We start from the raw sequence: 15,277 nt of genomic DNA on the forward strand, positions 1-15,277 counted from the left end.
AAGAGGCAGCTAATCAGTTATGGTATTCTCTCTCATCATTGATGTTTCTATTTCTCTCTCCCTCTCCCTTCCTCTCTGAAATCAATAAAAATATATCTTTTATAAAAAGTAGTGATTATTTAAACAAGTAAAAGTTGACTTTATTTTTCATCAGAGTTAGAATAAAATAAGAGCTGCAAGCCAAAAATTAAAGAGATAGGTACTAAGGGCAAAAAGACAAAGTATCATTTAGTGGTTATGAACTCAGGCTCTGCAGTAAGTTGGGATTCTAGCTTTTCTGTTTGGCAATTTGACAGTTTAGTTATGTTATTCAGTCTTCTTAAGCTTTAGTTTCCTTCTCATTGAAATGTGTATAATAGTGAACCCACCTCATAAGGATTTTGTGAGGATTAAATGCGATAATTGATGGTAGGCCCAGGCCATGTAGCTCAGCTGGTTACAGAGTCATCTCATATGCCAAGGTTGTGGATTCAGTCCCCTCTTGGAGCACATACTAGAGCAGCCATGGGCAAACTACGGCCCGCGGGCCGGATCTGGCCCGTCTGAAATGAATAAAACTAAAAAAAAAAAAGACCGTACCCTTTTATGTAATGGTGTTTACTTTGAATTTATATTAGTTCACACAAACACTCCATCCATGATTTTGTTCCGGCCCTCCGGTCCAGTTTAAGAACCCATTGTGGCCCTCGAGTCAAAAAGTTTGCCCACCCCTGTACTAGAGCAACCAATGAATGTGTAAATAAATGTAACAGCAAATCGATGTTTCTCTCCTTTCCTCTGTCTCTCTAAAATCAATTTTTAAAAAAGATAATTGATGGTAAATGTCTGACTCATAGAGCTCAGTAAATGTTTACTATTACTAAGAAGTAAAAGATAAAACATAAGATTAAAGATATTTGTTTGTAAGGAAAACTGAATTTACATATGCTTTTGAGAAAACAATTTAAAAAAATTTTTAATATGTTTTTATTGATTTCAGAGAGAGGGAGAGAGAGGGGGAGAGAGAGAGAGAGACATTGATGAGAGAGAAACATGGACTGGCCGCCTCCTCTAGGATCCCAGCTGGGGATCGAGCCCACAACTGGGACATGTGCCCTGATGGGGAATTGAACCGGTGACTTCCTGGTGCATGGGATGAGGCTCAACCAACTGAGCCTCACCGACCGAGAAAACAGAATTTTTAAGAAAGCTAGAGTAAAAAAGATGTTAGTGATTCAAAGGGTTAAATTTTTTTTTTTTTTAATATATTTTATTGATTTTTTACAGAGAGGAAGGGAGAGAGATAGAGAGTTAGAAACATCGATGAGAGAGAAACATCGATCAGCTGCCTCCTGCACATCTCCTACTGGGGATATGCCCGCAACCCAGGTACATGCCCTTGACCGGAATCGAACCTGGGACCTTTCAGTCCGCAGTCCGACGCTCTATCTACTGAGCCAAACCGGTTTCGGCAAGGGTTAAATTTTTATATATTTAAAAACCGGTTTATCCCACTTTTCTTCTTTTTGAAGTCAAAATCATATCTGGGTTTGAAGTTGCCTCTCCTGTTGTCTAAGCTTTTGTACTCTGCAGGTAGCTTTTTCAGTCAACATTTGGCAATAGGCATCAAGAGTTCCTTTTCCAGCCCACGTGCACTTAAAAAAAGAGAGATTAAAACATACTTACTCTTTGCACTATTTTTTCAAGTTTTCCTTTTCTAAAAAATAATCTGCCTCCAGGAATATAGCCTGTGCTAAACCCTCCTTTGACTTCTTTTATTTATTTAATTTTTATTTTCGGAGAGAGGAAAGGAGAGGGAGAGAGATAGAAACATAAATGATGTGAGAGAATCATGAAACCGGTTTGGCTCAGTGGATAGAGCATCGGCCTGCGGACTGAAAGGTCCCAGGTTCAATTCCGGTCAAGGGCATGTACCTGGGTTGCGGGCACATCCCCAGTAGGAGGTGTGCAGGAGGCAGCTGATCGATGTTTCTAACTCTCTATCTCTCTCCTTTCCTCTCTGTAAAAATCAATAAAATATATCTTAAGAGTCTCATGCTCTACCAACTGAGCTAGCCGGGCGCCCAATAAAATATATTAAAAAAAAAAAAAAAGAATCATTGATTAGCTCTGTCCTGCACTCCTCCTACTGGGGATCGTGGCCACTACCCAGGCATGTGCCCATGACCTCCCTGTTCATGGGTCGATGCTCAACCGCTGAGCAACACCAGCCAGGCTCCTTTGATTTCTTTGGAGGACAATGTGGTGATCCTAGAATTAATTGTCTTCTTTAAGAGTAGAGAAGTAACACAGGCATTGTTTCCTGATTAAGAATTCATTCTATCCTTTCTGTGATTTGAGGTTCCAAAACAGAAAACAAGCTATATCTTTAATGTTTTATGAAAAACAAAGGGAACTAGGGACTAGTTAAGTGTTTAATAATTTATTTTGCCATGGATTTCTAAATGAACTAAATACTAAAAAAATACCATTTTTATTATGGACTATCTAAAACATTCACAAGAGTAGAGAGAGTAGTATTAACTATGTACCCAATACCCAGGTTAATAATTATCAGCTTATGACGAAATTTATTTCATTTACATCTTACATGTAAGAACCTTATGTGAGTATACTGGAACATGAGTTAGTAGGTCAGTTTGCAGCTCTGGTTATTTGAACAGGAGAAAAGTTAGTGCAAATCAGCCAGTGGACAGCTGCCATTCTTTAAATTTCAAAGGAGTCCTCTGCACTTGCTGTTGCCACTCTCTTACCTCCTCTCTCCCATCCTCCCTATTGTGCCTTCTCTCTCCCCCACTTCTCTGGGTATGTTCAATTTGCACCTGATTTTATTTTAATTTTTAATAATAGTTTATTGATTTTTTAGAGGGAGAGAGAGAAACATTGCCCTTGACTGGGAATTGAACCAGCAACACCCTGTTGCACAGAACTACACCTAACCAACTGAGCCACAGCATACAAGGCTGTGCTTTTTTGTTTTTAACCTTGTTCTGACCCCTATTGTATTGTGATTTTGCCTCCTTGTATTGTGATTTTCTTTTTACTTGCTTTTTTACCCTTATCTGAATAATCCCCTGAGGACAGGTACTTCTTTGTTTATAGTTTAAAATTTTAGCACAATTGGATAGTTGTGAAATTATAAAGTAGAGTTTTAAATTAATATTGTTATCATTTATGATAAGATTTCAGTTCTATTATAACACCCATTTTGTATTAAAATAAGTCTTGATTATTAAAAAATCTTCTGTTAGTCATTGCCCTTGGCTCTTTACATGAATTTTCTGTAATCCTTATAATAACCCTAATTAGACGACAGAATTCCCATTTTATTTTTGAGGATACTGAAGTTCAAGAGGTTTAAAAAGTTTTCTCAAGGCCATAGTTGTCCGTGCCTCTCTGGTTTTTAGGCCAGTGCTCTTTGCATTACATCATACGTCCTAAAGGGTTGATGTGTTTGCTGAGGAGAGAATGATATGAAACCCAGCACACTGTCTTTGCCTCCTAAGATAGTATAATTCAAGAAGGGTAGGTAGAACAACTTTGGAGGTCAGTTATCAAGAAGGCTATTTAAGAAGTTTCCTTTCCCCCTCTCCCTTCCTTTCTCTCTAAAATCATTAAAAAAAAAAAAAAAAAGACTTAAAAACAGTTTCCATGAAGGGAATAGGGAGACCGGGAGTTAGACCAGAAAATAAATTGGGAGGGTCAAAGCAGGAAAAACTGCTTAATTAGCTAGACATCAAACTGGAAGGACTGGAGTAGATAGGAGGCTGGAGAGGGATACGGTACAGGCATGCCATAAACTAGAGTCAGATCTCACAAACATGAAATTCCTAGCAGCAAGTCCCCTTATAGCGGTTCTCAATCTGTGGGTCGCGACCCCTTTGGCAGTCGAACGACCCTTTCACAGGGGTCGCCTAAGACCATCTGCATATCAGATATTTATTTACATTACTATTCATAACAGTAGCAAAATTAGTTATGAAGTAGCAATGAAAATAATTTTATAGTTGGGGGTCACAACATGAGGAACTGTATTTAAAGGGCCAGAAAGCTGAGAACCGTTGCCTTAGAACATAGTTTGCTGTTACTTGCTGGGTTAGGGGTGAATCCTCAAAGTGAAATACCCAACTGGGCAGAGCATGAGAGCCAGGAACCAGGCATGCCTAATTAACATTATGAACTGCTTTTATGGTTCCTGACACATGCGGATACTTGATACAGGTTTTTGGTTTTTTAAATATTTTTTTTTTGATTTCAGAGAGGATATAGAAACATCATTGATGAGATAGAATCATCAATTGGCTGCCTCCTGCACATGCCCTGACCAGGAATTGAACCCACCACCTCTTGGAGTATGGGACAATGCTCTAACTGAGCCACACCAGCCAGGGCTGATGTGCATTTTAAAGTGCAAGACACAAAAGGAGTGTTTTTTCACACATCACAATGTACAGTTACAATAATAATAGTTCTTAAGTTCTTTACGAAGTGACAGGATTCAAAAGATAAGAGGAAAAAAATGGGCTTTTACCAGTTCTTAGTAAAACTACTTGGGAAAAAGCTTTAGAATTTGGCGATTACGAGGCTACTAGCACCTAGTGCAGTGGTCGGCAAACTGCGGCTCGCGAGCCACATGCGGCTCTTTGGCCCCTTGAGTGTGGCTCTTCCACAAAATACCACGTGCGGGTGCGCACGTACAGTGCAATTGAAACTTCGTGGCCCATGGGCAGAAGTTGGTATTTTGTGGAAGAGCCACACTCAAGGGGCCAAAGAGCCGCATGTGGCTCGCAAGCTGCAGTTTGCCGACCACTGACCTAGTGTACTTTTATATAGTTGATGGTATTTAAGATTTAAAACCTAAGTAAGCATGCATGGAGTTCCCTAACTTACAGTTTGCTAGTTGGCTACTCAAATGTTTAAGCATTATTGACACAATACCCATTTTATTTATGACTAAATACTACACTGAGTCTTCAGAAGAAAAGGAAACTACCTCATGTAGGAAATGAATTCAGTTAGTAAATAGCTGAAGTTAGAATTGAGCAAATGTTCTGTGTTTGTAACAGTTTGAAGCATATGACCAAATATGGTAGCTGCTATTTAACAAAAATCTACCTTATGGTCCAGCTCTGTGCATGGGTGGTATTACAGGGAATCCAAGTTTATTTATTCGTTATTATCTGTGGGTGTCTTCATAAATGAAATTCTTAAGCGGGCCTGCAAAGTTATTAAAAGAATGATCAAAAAGGAAAGAAGTGACAAGATTTGTTCTGGAAATGTACAGATAGTTCTTTAGTATTGCAGTAATATGTGTTCAGGTTTCTTTAATGCAGGTTGCAGCTTGTTCATGTCCCTGAGTTAAAGTTTACATTTTATGGTAATTAAGCAACTGCATGACCTTTGAAACAGCAAAGCAGTATTCCAGAGCAGAGAAACCCTTAGGACAATGGCTCCGGGTTTGGGATTCCCTCCCACTGACGAAGTCGGGGAGGAGAGTGGTGGCCATTAAAAAATAGTGTGATTTTGGGGATGGGTGAGAGGTAGTGGGGAAGACTGTGGTTTCTGAATTTTATGTTTAATAGAACATTGGTGGCTTGTTTAATTTCATATTATAATAGTCTCTTTTCCATGTATTTAGCTCATGTCTGTGTGCTCTTAAGTTCATTTCATTATGAATTGCTTTTTTAAGTTCATTATGAATAATTTTTAAAGATTTGGATTTTATGACTTTTTTTCAGATGTAGAAATTTAAGTTTCTTACGTAACGAAGAAAAGTCCTACTCCAAATTTAATATTCAAGATAACGTGTATCAGACTTGAAAATTTTTTTAAACTTCCCTTCAGTGTCATTGGCAATTTAGATTTTCTAGGGACTGCTCAGTTTGCAAGTTATCTAGGCTTCCATTTTCCTCCTTCACCCCCGCTCCCTGCTGAATAGCAACCATTTGCTCTGTGTTAGTTCTTTGCCTAGTGAAGGAAATTGAGATGTCTAGAAACTATGAATTTTGTTTTTTAGGCCATATTTTGTGTGTAATGGGTAACATTAAGTTTTTAAAATTTCCATGGGATCTCTTGGGTTTTAAATTTAGATTTAATAACAGTGTACTCAGGGGGCCAGCTTGCTTGTTGAGACTTGAAGTTTCCTGCAGATTTGGACAGTTTCTTCACTAACTTTTTTCTATTCATCTATTTCATGAGACCATGACATTCACAAGTGAATTGAGAAATTGAATTACTCAAATCCAACTATGAATGTTTAATCAGAGACACCCAGTCTGAAAAAACATTTACACTCCAACATATTCATTCATAACCATTAATATATTAATAGCTCTAAAGAAGTTTCCCATATTCCAGAGTTCTTGAGAAGAATGCTCTGGATAACCTAATAGGCTTTTCCATCTCTCTGTGACTTGTCTTACCTTATTGAAAACTTGTCTTAAATAGAAGGAAATGAAGAGGCCTGGTCAAACCAGATTCTAAACAGTGCTGCTTCAGTGGGAAGGGAGTGATTAGTCAATCAGTGCTTGTGGTGACTGTTAATCAGCAGGCAGCAAGCACACAGGCCAACTTCTTTGCAGCTAGTAAACACTGCTGTAGGCTGGCGACAGGTGCTGCCTATGCACATCTCAAAACAAGTGACAAATTGTTATTTTTCTAGAGATTCCATTTAGCTACAAATTTAAGGTTTATTAGTAGTGTTTTCAAAATGAAGTATTTTGAGGACTAGATTGTGTCATTTATTTAAGGCTGAGTCAAAAGCAATTTATGTAATGTATCTATAATAATAAAAGTATAATATGCTAATTAGACCGGACAGCCGAATGACCTTCCAGTTGTCCTTCTGGATGAAGCCGTGGTGGCAGGGGCCGATGCAGAGGCGGTTAGGGGCAATCAGGCAGGCAGGCAAGCAGTTAGGGGCGATCAGGCAGTCAGGCGAGTGGTTAGGGGAGATCAGGCAGGCAGACGAGTGGTTAGGGGCGATCAGGCAGGCAGTCAGGCGAGTGGTTAGGGGAGATCAGGCAGGCAGACGAGTGGTTAGGGGCGATCAGGCAGGCATCAGGCCAGTGGTTAGGAGCCAGCAGTCCCAGATTGTGGGTGCAGGCCAGGCTGAAGGACCACCCCCCCCCCCCCCCCCGCACTAATTTCGTGCACCAAGCCTCTAGTATATTAATAATAGATGGTATTTATTGAGTACCTGCTCTGTGCCAGGCACTGAACTAAGTGCTTTACATATATTATTTCTACAAAAATCCTGCAAGGTAGGTATTGTTATTTTCATTTACACATTAGGATTAAGCACTTGAACCTTTATCAAACATTTCTTTTTTTAGTAACAGTATTATTGAGATATAATTTATATGTCATAAAATTCACACTTAAAGTTTAATTTAGTGGTATTTACTGCATTTACAGAGTTGAGGAAACATCACTACAGTCTAATTTTAGAATATTTTCATCAGCCCATAAAGAAATCCCAAACCCATTAACAATCACTCTTTATTTCTCTCTCCCCCTGCACCTAGGCAGCCACTAAACTACTTTCTGCCTCTGGATTTGCTTACTCTGGATTTTTCACATCAATGAAATCATACAATAATATGTGGTCTTTTGTGACTCCTTTCACTTATCCATTTAAAGTATCAGGGTAATTGATTTGGAAGAATGGAGCAATAATAATGTGGAAATAATTCTTTTATTATTGTTAGGTAATAAGATATTTTGAAGATTTCCCAGATGACTGATACTTCACATAAGTGCATTTTAAGAGCAAAAGCTATATAAATTTGAGCCATGGCTGATAGCAGTCAACCTAAATTGCATAACACATTTCTCTGATTTCTTAAACACAGCATAATTTAACCCTTTATTAATAATCTGGGGTTCATTGTTTTGAGAGTTTATTGCCCTTTTCTACATTACTATGGTGTCCTTGGACATTTGAGGTGTATAAGACTATTCACTCTATACTGAATGGCCTCTGATTGCTGTGCTTTAATAGTTTCTGATACTTTTGTCTGAGATCAGTTCATTTACTTTAGATTTGAATTTGATTAAAATTTTTTCTTTTTCCACATTGAGCAATGCTGGCTTATTGTAGAAAAAGTTAAAAATTACGGATAAGCAAAAATAAGATGAAAAATTACCACATGTATCACAACCATCATCTTACATATCTGTCTGTGGTGAGAACATTTAAGTTGCACTTTCTTAACTAATGTTAATTATATAATACAGTGTTATCAACTACAGTCACTATGTTTTACATTAGATTGATATTCAGTATTTACATTATTATGACTATATAGATTCTGTTGACAGCTAACTCATGTTTTCTCTGGAGTTGGTGGTTTTTTTATATGCTTATTTTCTATGTATTTATCATTGAAATGTCTCCAAGCTCTCTTTCAGTTGCATGAAGTCTCCCCTCTAGATAATCATTCACATTAAGTGTCCTGTCAGTTTTGCCTTCTTGAGCAAGTCCATCCTGGAGTCTTCTGACTGCTCTGGTTTAGATGAGTTGATCTCAGGGTGTGTGTACATTAATAGAATGGATCTACCTTCTCTAGTTAGGGATTCCTTTGCTTCACATGTTGCATCCTCACTGTCATTTAGTGAGGTATGAGAAAGAACAGAGGCTGTGCACATATTCTGCCATTTCTGACTGGAAGTTCCCTGAACTGTTCTTTATCTCTGCTCTTCCTCTCCTGTGATGGTCTTCTAGTCACCTTTTATCTACTGTTGCTTCTGACTTCCTACTTTTACTATCATCTTGTTCCAGCCCCAGAGATCTTTACTTATTTTTTCCAGCTTGTTGGGCCTTTCCCTCTCTTTGTTTCCTTTTAGCCCCATTCTTTGTGCCTCATGTTCTTTTTATTTCTAGGGGCCTCCACAAAGTGGGTTAACCCACTCTCCCTTTACTTGTCAGTTTCCCTGCTAACCACACACCGATCAAAGGATAAGTTCTACATGTTGTTCGCTACTCAAGAAACTATTCCGAACAATAGCAAAAACCACACACAAATCTTTAGAAATTAAGTCTTTGTTGATTAAGCACATGTCCTGACTTTGCTTCTCTCTCATTCTTGCTATCCTTTATCCTGTGCCATGTCTCTTTGACGTCTCATCTTTATACTAACCACTCATACACTGATATGTCTTCTTCCTTGCAGGGTTTGCCACTAGGAAGAAAGGTATTTACTTTCTAAGTAGAATAAACTATAAATAATACATATTATATTAGGAGGGCTGAGTTTATTGTCTTAAATGACATGTATTATGAACTTTCTGAATTGCTAAGCCTTGATCCTTTGTTCATCAAATGGGGGAAATAACCTCTTACCACTTTTAGCATTTTGAGGAGCAAATGACATAGACTGAACGAAAGTTTTGGGAAACTTTGAAAGGATATGTAATTTGTGTAACCTGCCCATCTTGCCTTCTGCATATGGTCCTGGCTGAGTTGTGAGAGAGACGTTCTTGTGTGTGGTGCATGGACACCAGCCGGACCGAGTAGATCCCTGGGGGAGATCTTTCTACTTTTTGGTGGAAGCCAACCTTGCTCTGCCTGCTTAGCCTAGATCTGAAGGATCAGATATACAGTTCTTGGTAGAGATACAGGTGTTCTCCCTGCAGTAGTAGAGCATTTCTAGGCAAAGGACATCTGCAAGGAATGCACGATGGTGGCTGCCAGTTGCTGAACTGTGGCTAAAGGTTGCTCTGGGAGATATTCCCTGAGGGATCTGCTGGAGCCCATAGTGGGCAAAAGCCAGAAAAATATTTATTACCATTTTTGTGACCACATGTATATGCACAGACTGCTAAGTAGTAGAAGGAAGAATTTAGGTTTTATAAGCTTTGTGATTCTTAGTAAGTGGATTCTGGCATTCTTGTTGTTTCTCTTAAGGTTGAGCTTGCCTCTCTACCATATAACTAGTACTACTGATTTGTTCAGCTAACCATTTATTCAAGAACTAAGTACCTAAATGGTAAATAGAAAACTGAGTATCTAAATGGTAGTGCTATAGGTTGTAAAAAGTGAGCTTCAACACAATCAAGCATAGTCACAAATGTGAAGATCTGTGGAGTCTTATTATATAAATTAATCAACCTAGTTAAAAAAACTTTTTACATATTGCATTGTTTTGCTCAGTCTCCTTTACTCTTAGGGCTAACACAAATAATAGAAAAAGTTTAAAGTTCTAGAATGAATATGCCTAATAGCCTTTGTTAAAGCAGTACTGGCTGAAAACATCAAGGTGATTTAAAAGTTTCTGTGCTCCTGCCAATACACTCCTAGAATTGAAAGGAACCTTAGCAATTCTCTTTTAGATTTTTTGTTTTTTTAAATATATTTTATTGATTTTTTACAGAGAGGAAGGGAGAGGTATAGAGAGTTAGAAGCATCGATGAGAGAGAAACATTGATCAGCTGCCTCCTGCACCCCCCCCCCCCCCCACTGGGGATGTGCCCGCAACCAAGGTACATGCCCTTGACTGGAATCGAACCTGGGACCTTTCAGTCCGCAGGCCAGTGCTCTATCCACTGAGCCAAACCAGTCAGGGCTAGATTTTTAATAGATGTGGAAATTGAAGTCCCGAGAGGTGAAGTAGTTTGCTTGAGGTCGCACAGTTGGCAGCAAGGTGTTTCTGAGCTTGTTTTCTATCAACAAGGAGCATCTCAACTCACCAGGAGTGGAGATAAAGAACAATTCAGGAAGCTTCCAGTCAGAGATAGTAGAATGAATATGCCTAATAACCTTCATTGTTTCTCAGACCTCACTGAATGACAGTAAAAGAAAAAAAAGCATTAATTCACAAGGACAAAACAGAGTTGCAGAAGAGATAGCAGCAGCAAAATTCTGAAATTTAGAGAGCAGGTGGCTAAGCAGACCTGAGAAAGCTGAATCCTAAGTCGCAATGGGGGAGCAAGGAGATTTACACTATGAAAATCTAAAAGGTTCAGAAATGGACTGGACGGGTCCCTCTAGAAATGAGGCTAAAAGTAGGTTACAAACAGGAAGATACATTGAAAGCTTTAAGAAAGGCTAGACTCTCACATCCTCTTCCTTCTTCATGCAGCCAAGAGAATGCTCTTTCCTCCCCCTGGCAGGAGATTACAGAATTATTTTCTAAAGAGGGTAAAAGAGAGGGTCTCCACAATGGAGGGCACCAGGCACAGTTGAAGGCAAGGAGAGTGCCCTGTCAAGGTGCTTCAAACTCATGCATAATTCTGTCCATACCCAGTGTCATATGTCTAGATTGATTAGTTTATACTTGGCACAAGGGTGATCAAGTGACCCTCTAACCATCACTCCCACAAGGGACAGATTCCTTAGTAACTATTCTTTCACTGAATGAATCATTTAGGTTTTCAGATAACATTTCGTTTTTACTTTTTTTTTTTTGTTAATCCTCACCTGAGGATATTTTCCCATTGATTTTTAGAGAGAGGGAAGGGGGGGGGGAGGAGAGGAGGGGGAGAGAGGGAGAGAGAGAGCGAAATAGAGAAACATTGATGTGAGAGAGACACATTGATTGGTTGCCTCCCACATGCGCCAACCAGGGCCAGGGCCAGCCTGAAACCTAGGTATGGGCTCTTGAAATGAGTCAAACCTGAGGCCCTTCAGTCCAAGGGCCAATGCTCTAACGACTAAGCCAAACCCCTCAGGGCTCTCTTAACTTTAAAAATTAATTTCCTTTTCACTTCCACGTCCTACTTCTGTTCCTAGTCTTCTATCATTAATAAAGTCTTTAACAATCAGATTAACTTGTTACTTAAATAAATATATACATATATTTTTGTAAATACGTGGTATTGGTTTTTTAAAAATATTTTTTGTATTGATTTCAGAAAGGAAGAGAGAGGGAGAGAGGGATAGAAACATCAATGATGAGAGGTAATTATTGATTGGCTGTGTCCTGCACATCCCCCACAGGGGATCGAGCCCACAACCCAGACCTATGCTCCGACCGGGAATCGAACCATGACCTCCTGATTCATAGGTTGATATTCAACCACTGAGCCATGCTGGCTGGGCTGTGGTTGTTTTGTGTGTGTGTGTGGTTAAATTGTTAAATTTACCTAAATGTTATTGTGCTATAGTTGTTTTTTTTTTTTAAATTAAATCTTTAATGTTCAGATTATTACAGTTGTTCCTCTTTTATCCCCCCCCCCCCCATAGCTCCCCTCCACCCGGTTCCCACCCCACCCTCTGCCCTTCACCCCCCCCCCCACTGTTCTTATCCATAGGTGTACGGTTTTTGTCCAGTCTCTTCCCGCACCCCCCACACCCCTTTACCCCCCAAGAATAGTCAGTCCACTCCCTTTCTATGCCCCTGATTCTATTATATTCACCAGTTTATTCTGTTCATCAGATTATTTATTCACTTGATTTTTAGATTCACTTGTTGATAGATGTGTATTTGTTGTTCATAATTTGTATCTTTACCTTTTTCTTCTTCTTCCTCTTCTTAAAGGATACCTTTCAGAATTTCATATAATACTGGTTTGGTGGTGTTGAACTCCTTTACCTTTTTCTTACCTGTGAAGCTCTTTATCTGACATTCAATTCTGAATGATAGCTTTGCTGGATAAAGTAATCTTGGTTGTAGGTTCTTGGCATTCATCACTTTGAATATTTCTTGCCACTCCCTTCTGGCCTGCAAAGTTTCTGTTGAGAAATCAGCTGACAGTCGTATGGGTACGCCCTTGTAGGTAACTGACTTTCTTTCTCTTGCTGCTTTTAAGATTCTCTCTTTGTCTTTTGCTCTTGGCATTTTAATTATGATGTGTCTTGGTGTGGTCCTCTTTTGATTTCTTTTGTTTAGGGTTCTCTGCGCTTCCTGGACTTGTAAGTCTATTTTTTTCACCAGGTAGGGGAAGTTTTCTGTCATTATTTCTTCAAATAGGTTTTCAATATCTTGTTCTCTCTCTTCTTCTGGCATCCCCATAATTCAGATGTTGGTATGCTTGAAGTTGTCCCAGAGGCTCCTTACACTATCTTCCTATTTTTGGATTCTTTTTTCTTTCTGTTTTTCCGGTTGGGTGATTTTCGCTTCTTCGTATTTCAAATCTTTGACTTGATTCTTGCAATCCTCTAGTCTGCTGTTGGAACTCTTTATAACATTCTTTATGTCAGTCGGTGTATGTTTAATTTCTAGTTGGTCCTTTTTCATATCCTCGAGGGTCTCACTAGATTTCTTGAGGGTCTCACTAAATTTATCGGTGGTTTCTAGAAAATTCTTGGAAAACCTTAAAGTGTGGTTTTGAACTCTATATGCAGTAGTTTGCTTTCCTCCATTTCTGTCATTTGTGTCCTGTTTCTTTCTCTCTGCATTTTTTATGCTTCCCTGTGTTGATAGAGTGGCTTTCTGTGCTAGGTGTCCTATAGGGCCCAGTGGCGCAGCCTCCCCAATACCTGAGGTGGACACTCTTGGTGCACCCCTTTGTGGGCTTTGTGCAGTCTTGTTGTAGTTAAGCCTTGATTATTGTAGGTATGACTGGGAGGAATTGACCTCCAGGCCAATTGGCTGTGAGAATCAGCTTTGTCTACAGTGGGAGAACTTCTGTGCTAGAGACACCCTTCTGGGGCAAGACTTGCTTCAGTGGGACTTTGGTGCTCACTGAGTCTGCCCCCGGAGTGTGTCCCTTGTGGATCTGAGGAGTTGTAATCTGGATGGTGCCACTCTGACCACTGGGTACACTGGCTCTTGGATTTAAGGAGGTGCTAATTTAGCCTCTGCCTGAGGCTACCCAGCAGGAGCTACGGAGAGATCTGCAGATTCCTCTTCTTTGTTTGGGATTTGAAGGTGCCCAGATGAGGCCCAGCTGTGAAGCAATGCAAGCTGCTGTGGGGCCTTGGGCTTTCTTTTGGAAGTTCTGGGTCTCTCTGACCCAGCTACAGTTTGTTAGGTAATTTTCAGATTGCAAAGGGCCAGGCCTTTCATATGCAAAAGCTTCTGCCCACAGCTTGGGTGGGGCGGGGTCTCAGGGAATCAACAGGGCGGAGCAAACAGCTATGGCTGACCCTCAGTCCTACCCGAAGAGGCCCCGCATCTCAGTGTCCCGGTAATTGCTGCAAGCACCTCTGAGAGAAAGCCGCCCTCGAGTTCCGACCAATACCAGACAGTCCAGTTTCTCCCCATATGAGTCTGGGTCCCCAGAGACTCGTCCGGAACTGGAGTTCAGAGCAGTTGGGAGCTTGAGACTCCCTCCCGATTCAAAAAGACAACCATGTCCTCAGTTGCCAGCCCTTTCCACGTGCGCCTCCATACCTCTGCACTTTACTTCCGCACCTCCTCTGAGTCTCAGTGTGCTTTTCTCTTTCCTTCTAGTTGTAGAATTTCCACTCAGCCGGCCTTCCTGTGTTTCTGGATGATGTCCGTTTTCTCTTTTAGTTGTATTTTTGAAGTGGTTGTGGGAGGCAGCAATTTCCAGTGTTTACCTATGCCGCCATCTTGGTTTCTCTCTGTGGTATAGTTTTTGTTTTCCTTCTTATTCCTCCCAAACCCTTTACTGATTAAGGACAATTTAAGGACTATTTTTGTTACTGTGTATATGTGTTATTCTTCTTATTCTTTGTTTCTAACCACCATCTACTCTTTTGTAAATTATTTGTGTTCCCAGTAGTGGACACTCAGATTCCAGCTGACAGTTACCACCAATAGTGTGATGAACTGTCTTTTCTAAAAATTGTATTTTCTTTCTTTTTTTAAAAAATATGTTTTTATTGACTTTATTTTTTTTTAGTTTTTTTAATTTCAAGAAAAATGATTTTAAATATAATAATGTTATATGCAATAAACCTTAATATTTCAAGAAAAATGATCTTTTTTTTTTTTTTTAAATATATTTTATTGATTTTCCACAGAGAGGAAGGGAGAGAGACAGAGAGTCAGAAACATCGATGAGAGAGAAACATCGATCAGCCGCCTCCTGCACACCCCCCAACGGGGATGTGCCCGCAACCCAGGTACATGCCCTTGACCGGAATCGAACCTGGGACCCTTCAGTCCGCAGGCCGACGCTCTATCCATTGAGCCAAACCGGTCTCGGCAAGAAAAATGATCTTAAATATAATAACATTACATGCAATAAGCAATAACTCAAGAAAAACGATTTTAAATATGATAATGTTACATGCAATAAACACCAATTATTCAAGAAGAATCTTACATATAATAATATTACATGCAATAAGCATTAATATTTTAAGAATAAAAAGATTTTAAGTATAATATTATCCAGACTGTACTAATATAGTATGCTATCACAA

The 15,277-nt window shown here is 39.6% G+C and overlaps 1 protein-coding gene and 1 long non-coding RNA gene across 5 annotated transcripts in view; both read left to right on the forward strand.

Moving 5' to 3' along the window:
- The window catches only part of DIP2B (disco interacting protein 2 homolog B), a 236,315-nt gene that overhangs the window by 37,940 nt on the left and 183,098 nt on the right, over positions 1–15,277 (forward strand). The gene's annotated exons all lie outside the window — the stretch shown is intronic.
- On the forward strand, positions 1,459–6,960 carry LOC132227611 (uncharacterized). Its single transcript, XR_009451216.1, has 3 exons — positions 1,459–1,840; positions 2,108–4,603; positions 4,819–6,960. It is a non-coding gene; the product is annotated as an uncharacterized LOC132227611 (long non-coding RNA).

Source organism: Myotis daubentonii, chromosome 2, assembly GCF_963259705.1.
Source record: "Myotis daubentonii chromosome 2, mMyoDau2.1, whole genome shotgun sequence".
NCBI classification, from domain to species: domain Eukaryota; kingdom Metazoa; phylum Chordata; class Mammalia; order Chiroptera; family Vespertilionidae; genus Myotis; species Myotis daubentonii.